A 13,023-nucleotide genomic window follows, 5' to 3' on the forward strand; every position below is an offset into this window, starting at 1 on the left:
TTGGTGATTCATATCTCCAAACTCAAACTGTGTTGGGCCTGTCCTTTAATAAACACAGAGTGATGAAGGCAAAGTTGTGTCCTGCTGGATAGGAGCAATGACATATTTTAAGAAGCTGACAAGGTGTGTTGTTTTGCATTCGGTAACATTTCAGTGAGTGGAATGGGTTTCTCTTTCGAGTACACTTTATGTTGGAAATGCTAAGTGATAACAAAAGGTTGCAATGATGGTCTAGGGTTGATTATAGGACACAAAGTGTCCTACACAATGCATAGAATTGCAACCTTCATTGCTCTAGCAAGCACTTTTGGTTGTTTCTAAGGCTGCTGAAAAATACAAACATGGAAGTCAAAAGAACATACAGGACAGATCGATGGATGGTCACAGTTTGTCTGCTGCCTCTCTGACTGACCCTGGTTTGTGACTTAGTGGATCAGAGGTGAGTTGACAGCCTCCTAATGATTTTTAGAGACTCAATTTATTTTTTTCCCCACGAGAATCCATGCAGATATCCAGTAAGCCAAGCTACCTTTAGGAAGAGCCATAAGGGAAAGCAGTGTGTGGAATGGTTGCCCTCCCATGCCCCAAATACAGCCTCTCTGCTGGCAGACCTGCTGCCGTGTGCTCATACTCCACAGGACAGTAGATCAAACAGACTGTATGAAATAGAGAGCGAGGATAATTAGCAGATGTTACAGAATAAACTCAGTCTTCAGCTGCCCGCTTTACGCAACCAACCAAACGTACTGATGAATACAGAATTTTCACGCTCAAAAAGAAATAAAGATGATGAACAGGGAATGGTTAAACATGAAAGATGAAGAGAAGATGAGATGTACTACTCATCAGAAATGTTGTGAAAAACAAGAGGAATCTAAATAGTTACAAGCTTCAGGCATTTACTTCGAGGTGGAGTGTGTTTGATTTAAGACCCATCATATATCAGTTCTTCTGATATGACCACAGAAATCCTTATTCCATATCACTAAGCCTCGGAGCCAAATATAATCACAGAAGGGTTATGTAATGTAAAAGTTTGTACTTTTTCTAGAGCAAAACTTTCCCCTCATTATTAATTTCTTCTCCAGTAACTATGCGGCATACAGTAAGACAGAAGAACACTTCATGCCCCTCATTGTCTAGTGTCCTGCCAGCCCCTTATTTTAAATGCCACTGAAGTAGGGAGTCACTGTTTGCTGCTCGACGCCTGTGGGGACCACTCAAGAGTCTGTTTAGCATGTATCAAAGCTGTAGGACATCATCTCCACTGCTAAATGCCCAGTATAGTGCAGACAGTGTACATATCTTCCTTGTTCATTCTTCCATTCTTAGCTTGCACCCTCCGGTGATAGTGTCTCACTGACACCACCCACCACAATCACTGAGAAATATCATCTATTCAGAGCAGCAATAAGCCACCTCATCACTGTGAATTATATTTTAGTTATTCATATGATTCATTGATTTAATTTTTTTATTATGTCTACACATTTCTCATCATGTCCAAGGAGGGCAGACAGAAAGATGACCAAGGAAATGGACTCCTGCAGTTTTTAGAGGGGTAACAAGCAAATTGTTTTCTCTGCTGTAATAGCTCACAGTGTAATTGCGCACCGAGGGTGGGAATGAATTCACCAATAATGAACCGCACACGCTGATAGCATTGTTTATTGGTACGTGCTGTCTGTAATGTGAGTGCTAGGATTTAGAGGATGCAGCAGACAACCAAATGTATTTCAGCATATTTAGCACCTGGTTAAACTGGTTATTGAATGGTGCCGTTCAGTCATGATGTAATTTTTTGGCTAATTTTCGTCAAGTTCTTTTTTCATGTTTTTAAAATGGCGTTTTTTATTATTATTTTGAAGTAAAATAAAGTCTTTGTAGGCTTTCACACATAAATTATACACAACTTAAAAAGATTTCTGTCATGCAGCATTGGAAAGTCTGTTCAAATTCACTAAAATTGTTTTTAGTGAATCGGATCGTCCTAAACCGAATTCTTGTGAAATTTTATTTAGCAGGAAAATAAAGTTTGTTGAAACATAAATTAGACACAACTTCAAAAAATTCTCACATATGTAGTGTTTGAAAGTCCTAAACAGACCTCTGTCTGGTAAGTACAGTTGAAAAATTGTCATTACTAAACATTCATACTACTGAATCGGTTCCTACAGATGAACAGACCAAAGAATAAAGTCTCTAAATAGCATTTTAAGTATTATGTTATAATATAGACAAATATTTATTTCATCACTACGTTATCAATGCAGTTATATAAGTTATAGTGTATTGTAGTTTTTAAATGCATTTAGTGTAAATTTAATCGCTGACGTTTGATGTTATCACCCTTGAGAACCTTTATTGTTTTGATGCCAGGAAACTGCCGTTCTGATTCAATTATATTATTGGATAAGTATATATTACTGTATATTGTAATTAGTTAATGTAGTTAGCTGCTTTATCTGCATTTTATTTTATGAGTAGCTTGGCAAACTACAGTGTAGCTTCCGCAACACTAGACACTGATTTTGTTTTGAAATGCTGCAGCAAAACTGGTGCAACTGCTTAGTTAATTCACCCCTGGATATTGCCGATGGAATCTCTCATGGTCGACCTGTTACAAACACTTGGTAGAATAACTTCATTCTGGGTTGCACACTGAGATGTTTCTTTACTCACCACTGAATGCTTTAAATAGACTCATGCCTTACCCAAAAAACATAAAAATGAGACATTAAATCAAAATGAAAGCTAAAGCCCATCTGTTCATAGGCTCTTAACGCCAGTCAAAACCCATAATGCTCAGCCTTACAGCCAAACGGTAGAGAGATTCGACAGCCTTGGTGTGGGTAATCATCTTCTGTGCCGGCAAAATTAAAGTTAGATCAGGTAGAGCCTGTTTTTGATCCAGCTTTAAATGGCTTCACCCACCTGTGGAGCAGCACTCATCTGATTATTCCTCTTTTCCTTTATGTAAACTCTCCCTTTCTTCTGGCTCCCTCTTCATCATCCCTCAGGTGCTCGACTGAGCCAATGACAAAGAGTGAAACAGGCACATGTGTGTGTGTATTCATGTGTGGTTGTCTTGTATTTCTGGTCCAGTTCCCTTGATTTGTAGTCTCATCCTTTTCATTTCAAATACAATCCATGGCTCTATTGGGCCAAAACTAATTTCATATTGATTCACATTGTGCACGAAAATCTAAACATATACACAGCATGTTTACGTTTCCATTCTTGAGGTTGATGCAAGGTCTGACCCCAGTAATGACAGTGATTTATGCATTTATTTAAAGATATTCAGGAAGAAATGACTCACTTTTTGAATCTGTTGCCCTCACCACATCCTTTCCCCTCTCCCTCTCTTTCTGTCTTTCTTCTGCCAGAGAAACATTCAATGAAATTGTATACTTTTGAAAAGCTTAATTTGATTGCCTCCTACAAAGTGAATGCAGCAGTCAACAGTAGATTTTCAAAAGACGGTTAATTGATACAGACCAAGCTGTGTGTTTTCTCTCCAGCACTTTTATGCACAACCTCTTTTTATGTTCCAGTCTCGTTCCCAGACTGATACATTTTTGTTCTACCGTCTAAAATTATGATTCCTTTAAATATAATTGTAGGCCTATATCTATTTTATTTCTAGGTTGTTTTTTAAATTTTAGAATGAATGAAAGACAATAATCATGAAAGATTTATCATGCCTGTGAGGTCAGTTGTACAACTAGTTATAAAAAATACAAAAATACATAGAGAATATTATTTAAGCTATTTAGATATTAAAATATCAGCTACACCCTAGTGAAAAAAAGTATACCAAGTATACTTTCAGCCAGACTAATTGTCAGTATACTTCAAGTGTTAATGATTAGTTAACTTGAAGTGTGCTATTTTGGAACAACTATTTTTGTACTAAGTGTATTTTAGTTGTAATTAAATTATACTAAAGTATAACTTTAAGTGTATTTAGTGTACTTTTCTGTACTAAATTGGAACAACTTTAAGTACACTTAGTACACTTTAAGTATATGCCTATTTACATGCACAGTCTGAATCAAAAATGGTGGCACAAAACATTACATCAAACATCACTGATCCTGGGATATCGTGATGTAATTCATGTGGTGTGAAAGAACCAGTATTTGTCTGGGCTGTGTATGCATGAGTTGATCAATGTTCAGATTTAAATTTCATTCCAAAATATTGTACTGCTTCAGAAGACACATTTGTGCAGCTACATTTGCAAAAATAGCAATTAATCCAAAAATGAAGAAATGTACTTAAAAAAAACTTTCAGAAAGTGATGGTTTACATCTCACATAACACTAAAACCCATCAATTAAATCAATGTGAATTCTAAGTTACTTACTTCACTTTAGGCTCGTAGTATTAAAATATACTAAATTACAATTGTTTTAAAGTGTGTTAAAAGTTGTATTGTGAAAATAGACAAAAGCATGATGCTAATATACTTTTTATATATTTAAAGATAGTAAATTTTTTGTTAGTATATTTGCAATGTACTATTAAAACAGGTAATATATTACAAATACAATAAAGTATTTTTTTTTTCACTAGGGAATATCAGTATAATTTAGTGAAAAAGATTTATCCCAGTTTAAATAATTAACTAATAACATTAAGAGTTTTGTCTCTGTTAGCCTATAACAAAATTTAGCATGCACGTACGATATAGCTATACTCCAAAAATTCACCAGTAAAATGCCTACTTAGTAGTTGCACTAGAGTTGCATGTGTTGATTATGCATTTTATACACTTTTATACACAAATTTTTTTATGTTCCACTCTCATTTCCAAACCCCATTCCAGAAAGAGCCAAAAAGCGAGAATGCCAAAACCCATTTTAATAAAATAACCAGATTAGTATTCCTGAGGGTTAGTGTAAGCTTTACCCTGAAGCGATCATAACTCATAAAGCCATTTTCAGGAGGCCACTTAGTCCGCAGCTCCTCCTGTGACTCTGTGCCTCTGAAAGAGACCCTCTGCTGTGCTCTATATATCATTAAAGCCATAAAGATCTGTGAAATCAAGTCTAGATGTTCTGAAAACGTGCTTGCACTGAAACTAAATGATAGACTAAAACAAACTAATTAACATAACCCTAACTCTTTAAGTCATGCAACAAAAATAATTGAAGTAAATCACAGAGAGTGCAAGTATTTCTAATTCACATTCTCTTGTATACTTGTAATTTTCATTTGTAAATCTCTTAAAGTGACAAATTGCCCAAAATGTACTCATCCTCATATCGCTTCAAATGCCTGTCTTTCTTCTCTGGAACATATTTTTAAAAATCTCTCCATAAAGTGAAAGTGAGTGTGTTGTTTTGGACCCCATTGACTTTCATAGACTGGACAAAAACAGTTCTTCAAAACATCTTTTGTATTCTACAGAAGAAAGTCAACACATAACGGTGAGTAAATGATGACAGAACTTTCATTTGTGGGTTAACTATTATTTTGTTTCTTGTATCGCAGCAATGTATGAACTTGGTTTTCAGTCAAATTTTTGGTCGCTAACAGGATTTACATATTAATATAAGACATACTGTGGTTATCTTTGAAATGTAGTGCTCACACTTTAGTTGCACATGTAGATGATAACAATGTTATAGAGACATATTTAGGCTACAAGTTAGACCTATGTACTACATCTAAAATCGTTCCAATTTAGAAAAAAGCAATAAATATTTGAAGTTCCTACATCAGCTTTAACTTTGTTACAACACACGTTATTCATCTCTGGGCCATGTTTCCCCTCTCCTTTCTCCGACAGAGTGAGAGAGATTTTGGGGAAACTCAAGCAGTAAGAGCCTTATCTCAAGGCGCCATGCATAAAAACGAACCATCTCTCACCACACAAGAGCACTACATCATGAAAAAAGCTGCTCGGTAGTTCGCACACGACCTCAGCCTGGGGTTCGTGCCAGCTGGCTACAACAGGCGGCATTAGCAATGTTCGGTTTAGTTATTCAGTGCCTAGCGCTGATGATTAAAGAGACCCAGGCAATGGGCAAGACCTACTCTGTGTGCGAGCGTTAAAGAGAGCGAGCAAGAAAGGAGGCTGAGGGAAAGAAGAAAAAAGCAAGTACGAATATAAGAGAAAATAAAGCGCTCACTAGAAACTTCCTCCTTAGGATTGTCTGGTACAAGCTGTATCGCTGTAGATATGCTTTTGAAGTTTCTTCTTTTCTCCACTCCGAGATCTTGGAGCCAGGGCTGTGCTAGTGCCGCTACGAGCAAAGCTTTCTTAGGCCAACTAAAGCGACTGCACGTCTGCCGTCTCACTGATACATATTCATACCTGTGAGCTCCCCTCATGAGAGAACGGGCTTTTGAACCCGCGTCTCATTGATGTGCTCTCAAGTCTCAGACAACCAGAAACTATGACACGCTACAAAACTTCCAGGGAAAAAAGATAAAGTCTAGAAAAATGGCTGACTATCTTCAAATCTCAACAAAAATGAAGACGCTTGCGTGCGAGGAAGGGAGAGGATCAGTAATCTCGCTGGCATATGATCATAGTGGGTAAGGTGTGGGGAGATGTTCTCACTAATCAACTTGAATGAGCGGTTCTGACGGTGAAGCTCTGACAGCCTCTCTCTCAAAAACACCACTCGTCTCTTCCTGCAATGGAAAGACTGAGGAATAAGATTGAGGGCCGTCTGCGACAGGAGGGAAATAAGGAACATTGAAAATGAATTACTGAAAGTTTGGAAATTACCCATAGTTAATTGGGTGTCACTCTTGCCCAGACATGACTTTATTATTAGTAATACCAAGTTAATATTAAAATTTAAAGGTGTGTAAATTTGCGCTGTCGAGTGCTGCAGGGATGATTTGTTGTCTAAAACACAAACGAGTCAGCATTTTAGCACTTCTGGTTCCATCGTCCTTTGGTCAATAGATATTAAATGAGTCTTTAGTTTCAATGTCTGTGGTTAACACAAGATATTTTCACAATTTATTCGATGACATGAAATGCATAAGTAATACCTAGGTTTTTTTTTAAAGCTTTTACTTGTCATGAAAAAGGCAGCTGCTAACAAGAAGTAAATGGGACTGCATAGATTGTTGGGGACATTAACGTCATCACATAGAACAGGTTAACTGTCACTAGTCCACCTTCACAGCCTCGTTGTTTTTAGAATTGCACTCTTGCAAACTATTATAACTCAAACTTTCAGGGAAATGTATTTTAAATAAAAACTTGAGTTATTGGAAGCTTAGTGAAGACATGAGGCCATGGTGTAGTTGTTTACAGCCTACGTTTAGCTTTTTACTTCTGGCGATTGTATTTAGTCTTCAAAATTAATAAAAGTTGTGTTCATTTGTCAAGATTATCATGATGAGCAAAACAAGAATCATATACTTTTGTTGATCACCGAGCTTATTTTCTGCAATAATCCAATTGAAAAATCCTGGGGTTTTGTGGAGGTAACCAGGGTGATGCTAACTTCTGGGTTTGCCTACAGAAAATACATCATCGCTCATTAGAAAACACAATGTACCACTCCATTCACACCATTAGCTGAAAAGTTCACGTCAGAGCTTTTAAACAAGCGTTGAAAATCCCATAGAATTTATATAATAGGCTTTTTTATGCTATGAAATTTGTGGTATTATCCTGCTTAAACCAGCGTAAACTAGTTTGCTGGTCTTACACTCTTAAAAGTAAAGTTTATTTATTGGCTTTGGTGGTTCTATGAAAAACCTTTAACATCCATGGAAACTTTCCATTGCAAAAAAGGTTCTTTGTAGTGGAAAAATGTTCTTCAGATTAAAATGTTCTTCACTTTTAGGAGAAGAAAAAATGTATTATAATAACTGTTATTTTTAGAACTGTTCACTGAATGTTTGGAACTTTTTTTTAAAGAGTATAGCTGGTTTAAAATGGAATCCCAGCTGGGTCATGCTGATTTTCAGTGCCAAAAACCCCTCTAAAACCAGACAGCAGACCTGTCTTGGAGACCAGCTAAAGCCAGCAAAATACATGTAAAGAAAAAAAAAAGATGCTTCTGCTAGGGCTAATTTTTCTAACATACAGATGACACCAAAACTAAAAAAAACATGGCCTAAAAATGACAACATTTCAGTTAAGTTTACAGGCATTAAAACAAAAACAAAAAAATGATAGTTTACTAATTAAATACTTGTAGTAGCATTTTTAGTACACTTTGAAGTATAATCTCAGTAAACTACTAGTTTATATAATACTAGTTTATATTATACTAGTTTTATACTGCAAGTATACTCGTAAGTTTTCTTTAAGTGAACTTTACATCATACTTTAAGTATACTACTATGTCCCTATTTAGGTATTAATTTGTATTTTGTCACATGAATATCGGAACATACAAAACATCAAAAGAACAGGATATCTGCTTGTAAACAAAAACATTTTATTCTAGCTTCATGCATTCTTTTTTTAAACACTTGAATGTGGATAAGTTTCATAAATAAAAAATAAAGAAAAAAACAACATTTTGAACAAAAAGCTGAAAAAAGACTATGAATTGGATTCAGAATGATAATCAAAACGTAGATAAAGTCGATCAACACCCCAAAGCTTGACAGTCATTATTACCCCTTCATTGGTCGACATTTTATTCCATAATGTTACAGTTTTGATACCGTTTTATGTCTGATGATCGTGTTAGAATACATGTGGAAGCATCTGTTGTTTCGGTTTCTTCTTCACTTGTGTTTTTTGGAAATTCTGTACAGAAGATGTGTACTAGCACCCCCTACAGTATAACAATGAAAACACGGATTCTAGGAGCACAATTATAGCTCAAATATATTTAGTATAAGTATGTCAAGTATACTTAAATGTCATTTTAAGTATATTTCTGAGAAGTACATAAAAAGTAGACTAAAAGTATACTTTCCTATTTTTAGTTTAAAAGAAGTATACTAATAGCACACTTGAATAAACTTCTTTTTCGTAAGGGTATGTATGAGAAAAGGGCTGTAAGCGAGTATGTATGTGTGTGTGTGTGTGTGTGTGTATGTGTGTGTGTGTGTGTGTGTGTGTGTGTGCGTGTGTGTGTGTGCATCCTCCTCTGATTAGAGTCTGATGGAGACCCCGGGGAGCTAATCAAAATGAAAGAGAAACTGAATGAGGGAGAGTGCAAGGGAGAGAGAGAATGCTGTAATCAGAGTTATTATTTGGGTTGATGGTGTGTGTAAATCATGCCCTGGCCTGGCTCTCGGAGCATCAGTGGAAGCCCTGGTGATCAGAGCTGCGAATAAATGCCTTGAGTGGATGTTTTTGCCGAGGGGGGGTCCTGCGTCGCGCCGGTTATGGAACATTAGGCACAGCGCCTGAACAAACAACGCCCGCGGTCTGCTGACATTTGTGCTCTCCTGCATTCATGGGCACCTGCTTCAGAACAAACACAGCCCAAAGTCCTGGCTCTTAAAGATTCTCACACAACAAAACAAAAGGCTTGCTTTCTGCTTTCCCAAGAATATAAAAGTTGGTCTTTTTAGCTTTTTTATTATAGTTATGTGGGCCTGTTATCAGAAAAGAACATGCTATTATAGCATATTGAACGACCCATATATCATGGACGGGTAGTGTTTCTATAACTGTATTGTGAACAGTATTTTTCAAACAGCTTATTGTGGGGAAAATATGTGTACACTGGAGGATGTAACATAACCCTTTTATGTAACGTTAATGTACACATATTTTTTTCCCACAATAAGCTAATATTTCTTCTGAATAAGAGCCTGCAGGCAGATCAGTGGGTAAAAGCTCTGTAAAGCTTTGCAAATCTACATTTGTATTGACAATCGAAACAGGGAATCAATTCTGAGAATAACATGTTTGACAGTACTTAGTTAAAAGCGAAAGAAAAGTGATCAAAGTTTTCCACCTCAAGCGTTTTTGAGAAATGAAAGCCTAATCAATATCCATGCCACTCTGCTGTGTGCCAAGGACTATAGCGCTGGCTTTGTACCTCTGAGATCTGCAGGTCTGCATTTGTGAGGTCTTTTGTGTGCTGCTGCTGCAGAGGTAATGGCTCAGCTTTACGTTATTGCTTGACAGGAATGTGCTGCTGTATCCACAGAATTCAATTAGGAAGCCAAAGCAATTCCACAATCACTACATTGGCCTTTTCACCCTCTCTCTCCCTTTCTCATTCGATCCCATGTTTCTTGTTGTCTGTCTCTCTCTAACACTCTCATTCGTTTCTTAATTTGCTAACACACACACATTAATGTTATGATGTACTTTGCACCCATCCCTCCTGCTGATATCCCTCCCTTGTCAAATTAGCTCCTTTTGTTTATGTGTCATTTCCCCTGTAAAGTCGTTGGGTTCAGATCCATTTGCGGCATCGCGAATTGTTTTCTTAATGCAATTTAGATCTGCAAAATCATGCAAATTCAACCATTTTTCAGCACGGGTGATAAGAAATAGAGAAAAAAGAGAGAAATATTGTCAGTCTAAACCTTTCTCTCCGTTTTCAGCTCTTTCTGACAAAGTGCCACGTACCCAACTTTCAGTTCTGCATCATTAAACCTCAGAACCAATTTACTGCTGAAAGTGCCTAATCACAAGGATAGGCCTTTTACTGCTACATAAATCACATGTCAGGAGGTGCTTTTCATTTTTATCAGTGCTACTTTCTTTTTCTCCTTCTCTTGCCCAATTGCTCAAACCCTTCCTCCCAGCATCCCAGCCCTTGTGGTTTCCCTCTTCACACAAAATACATAGCTTGTTATTTGTTATTTTTAGTCCTATACGTTCAATTATCCAGAGTAGTGAGAAAAACCCAACCACATCTAATCATATTGTCAATTTTTCAAATTTACCTCACCAAAACACGTTAACTTAATTAACTAGTAATGAAATAATAACGCGATTAAAATATTTTAACGCAGTTAACGCACTGGCCCCGCCCCCAGACCTGTACATCATCATCTTACATTTTATACAGTTGACTGTTGACAAATAGGATGCAGGGCAACAACTCCATGAATGCAGTTATGCCCTAAAATGCAATATATTGGGGCAAAAAATGCCCCTGTATGAGTTTTTTGTCTCATATTTATATCATATGATAAGCGATATCACACGAGCAGTGAGAGCAATATCACATGAGTGCTGTTTTTGTCACGAAGAACACGAGTGCAAATGTGATTTTATATAACAGTTCAGTAAATAAGAAGTTAATATTGTGCAAAATTTAAGCACATTATTGTGTTTTAATTTTGTTAAATTTTGCCAACGAAAATATTACCTAAAAAGCCACAGCGGAACTGTTGTGTGTCTCCGAGCAACACAGCGGTGTTTGGTTTCTGAATTAATCCGCGTTTTGAACGAATCGTGTGAACCAAAGAGCCGTTTCAAGAGTCGTTTAGTGAAATCCTGAATGAATCAGCCATTTGAACGAATCGACTCAAAAAGACATTTACCGCCAGCTGCTGGTAGTTTTAGTTTCTTCCTTAGAGTATAATTTCGTTTATTTAAAAAAATTAATGAATAATAACAAAGGAACATTAAAGGGATAGTTCACCAAAAATAAACAAATAGGGTAGAGTGGGGGAAAACACCCCTTTTAAGGACTGTGTAATTTTTTTCTGTAAAACAAATGTTAAATGTGTTCAGAAAAGTTATCATAGTTTTAGTGACACTGACATAAATTATAAACCAAGTATGAAAAATGTCCAGAGTTTTCATTGTTATTAGATTTTTAACAAAAATTTTATTTGTACCAAGGGGGCGTTTTACCCCACCTATGGGGCAAAACACCCCCATGGTGTCAGACTCTGTTTTGTGTTTTGTGTGCGTTTTCCTCCCCCCACGTGCTCCATGTTATTTTTATGCCCTTATTTGGTTATCTTCCTGTTCCTGTCCTCATTATAGTTCATTAGTTTCCACCTGTGTTTATTAATCATCTCGTCAGTTCCTTTGTTTGCTCCATTACTTAAACCCAGTGTTTCCTAGTGTCTAGCATCCGGTGTTAAATGTCTTCTGGTCTCCTCGTTGTTCTTCTGCCTGTTTTGTATGCCCGTTGATTTATTAAAGTCTGTTTGTTTTGAGTTCATCCTGCGTCTCCTCGCTGCCCGCTCCCTGTGAATCATGACAGAATACCGGACCAAGACAGTAAGTGGCACCCCTTCTCCCCGTTTTGTTTTCTCGTTTTTTTTTTTAAGTGTTTTCTTTAGATTTTTCTAATGGATCCCCTGGAGCAGTTATGTTCTATTTATCAAGACGGTCGTCCCCTGGAAGAGTACATCAAGGAATTCCACACCTGCTCAAAGCAGATTTCCCTCGACCGGTGGACTCTGGTGGACTGCTTCTGGGGTGGTTTGGATGAGGGGATTTCTCAACGGATGCCACTGGCAGGGTCCAGGTGGACCCGATTACATCAACCTGGCTCGGTTCGTCAGCGGATCCCGTCTCCTCGCCACCAGCCCAGAGGCATCACCCATTCGCTCCAGCCATCCAAGGTCAAGCCCGCCGGCCGTTCGTCAGTCAAGCCCGCCAGCCGCGGCATTCTCAAGCCCGCCGGCCGCGCCATTTACCCTTAGCCAAAGGAGGAGGATGAGGAGAAAGGGACTGTTCTCCGCCCTCATCCTAGCCCCTGAGTCTGCTCCAGTGTCGGCTCCAGCCCCAGAGCTCGCTCCAGTGTGGGCTCCAGCCCCCGAATCCAGCCCAAAGAGAGCTCCTGTTCCCGAGTTGAGCCCACGGAGGGTCCTGTTTACGAGTTGAGCCCACGGAGGGGTCCTGTTTACGAGTTGAGCCCACGGAGGGGTCCTGTTTACGAGTTGAGCCCACGGAGGGCTCCTGTTCCCGAGTTGAGCCCAGATAGGGCTCCAGTCCACGAGTTTAGCCCAGAGAGGGCTCCAGTCCCCATTTTAGCCCAGAGAGGATTCCAGTCCCGAGTCTAGCACAGAAAGGGCTCCAGTCCCCATGTCTAGCCCAAAGAGGGTTCCAGTTTCCATGTCCAGCCCAAAGAGGGTTCCAGTTTCCATGTCCAG

The sequence above is a fragment of the Sinocyclocheilus rhinocerous genome, unplaced genomic scaffold (genome assembly GCF_001515625.1).
Source record: "Sinocyclocheilus rhinocerous isolate Xijiao unplaced genomic scaffold, SAMN03320098_v1.1 scaffold2059, whole genome shotgun sequence".
NCBI lineage: Eukaryota > Metazoa > Chordata > Actinopteri > Cypriniformes > Cyprinidae > Sinocyclocheilus > Sinocyclocheilus rhinocerous.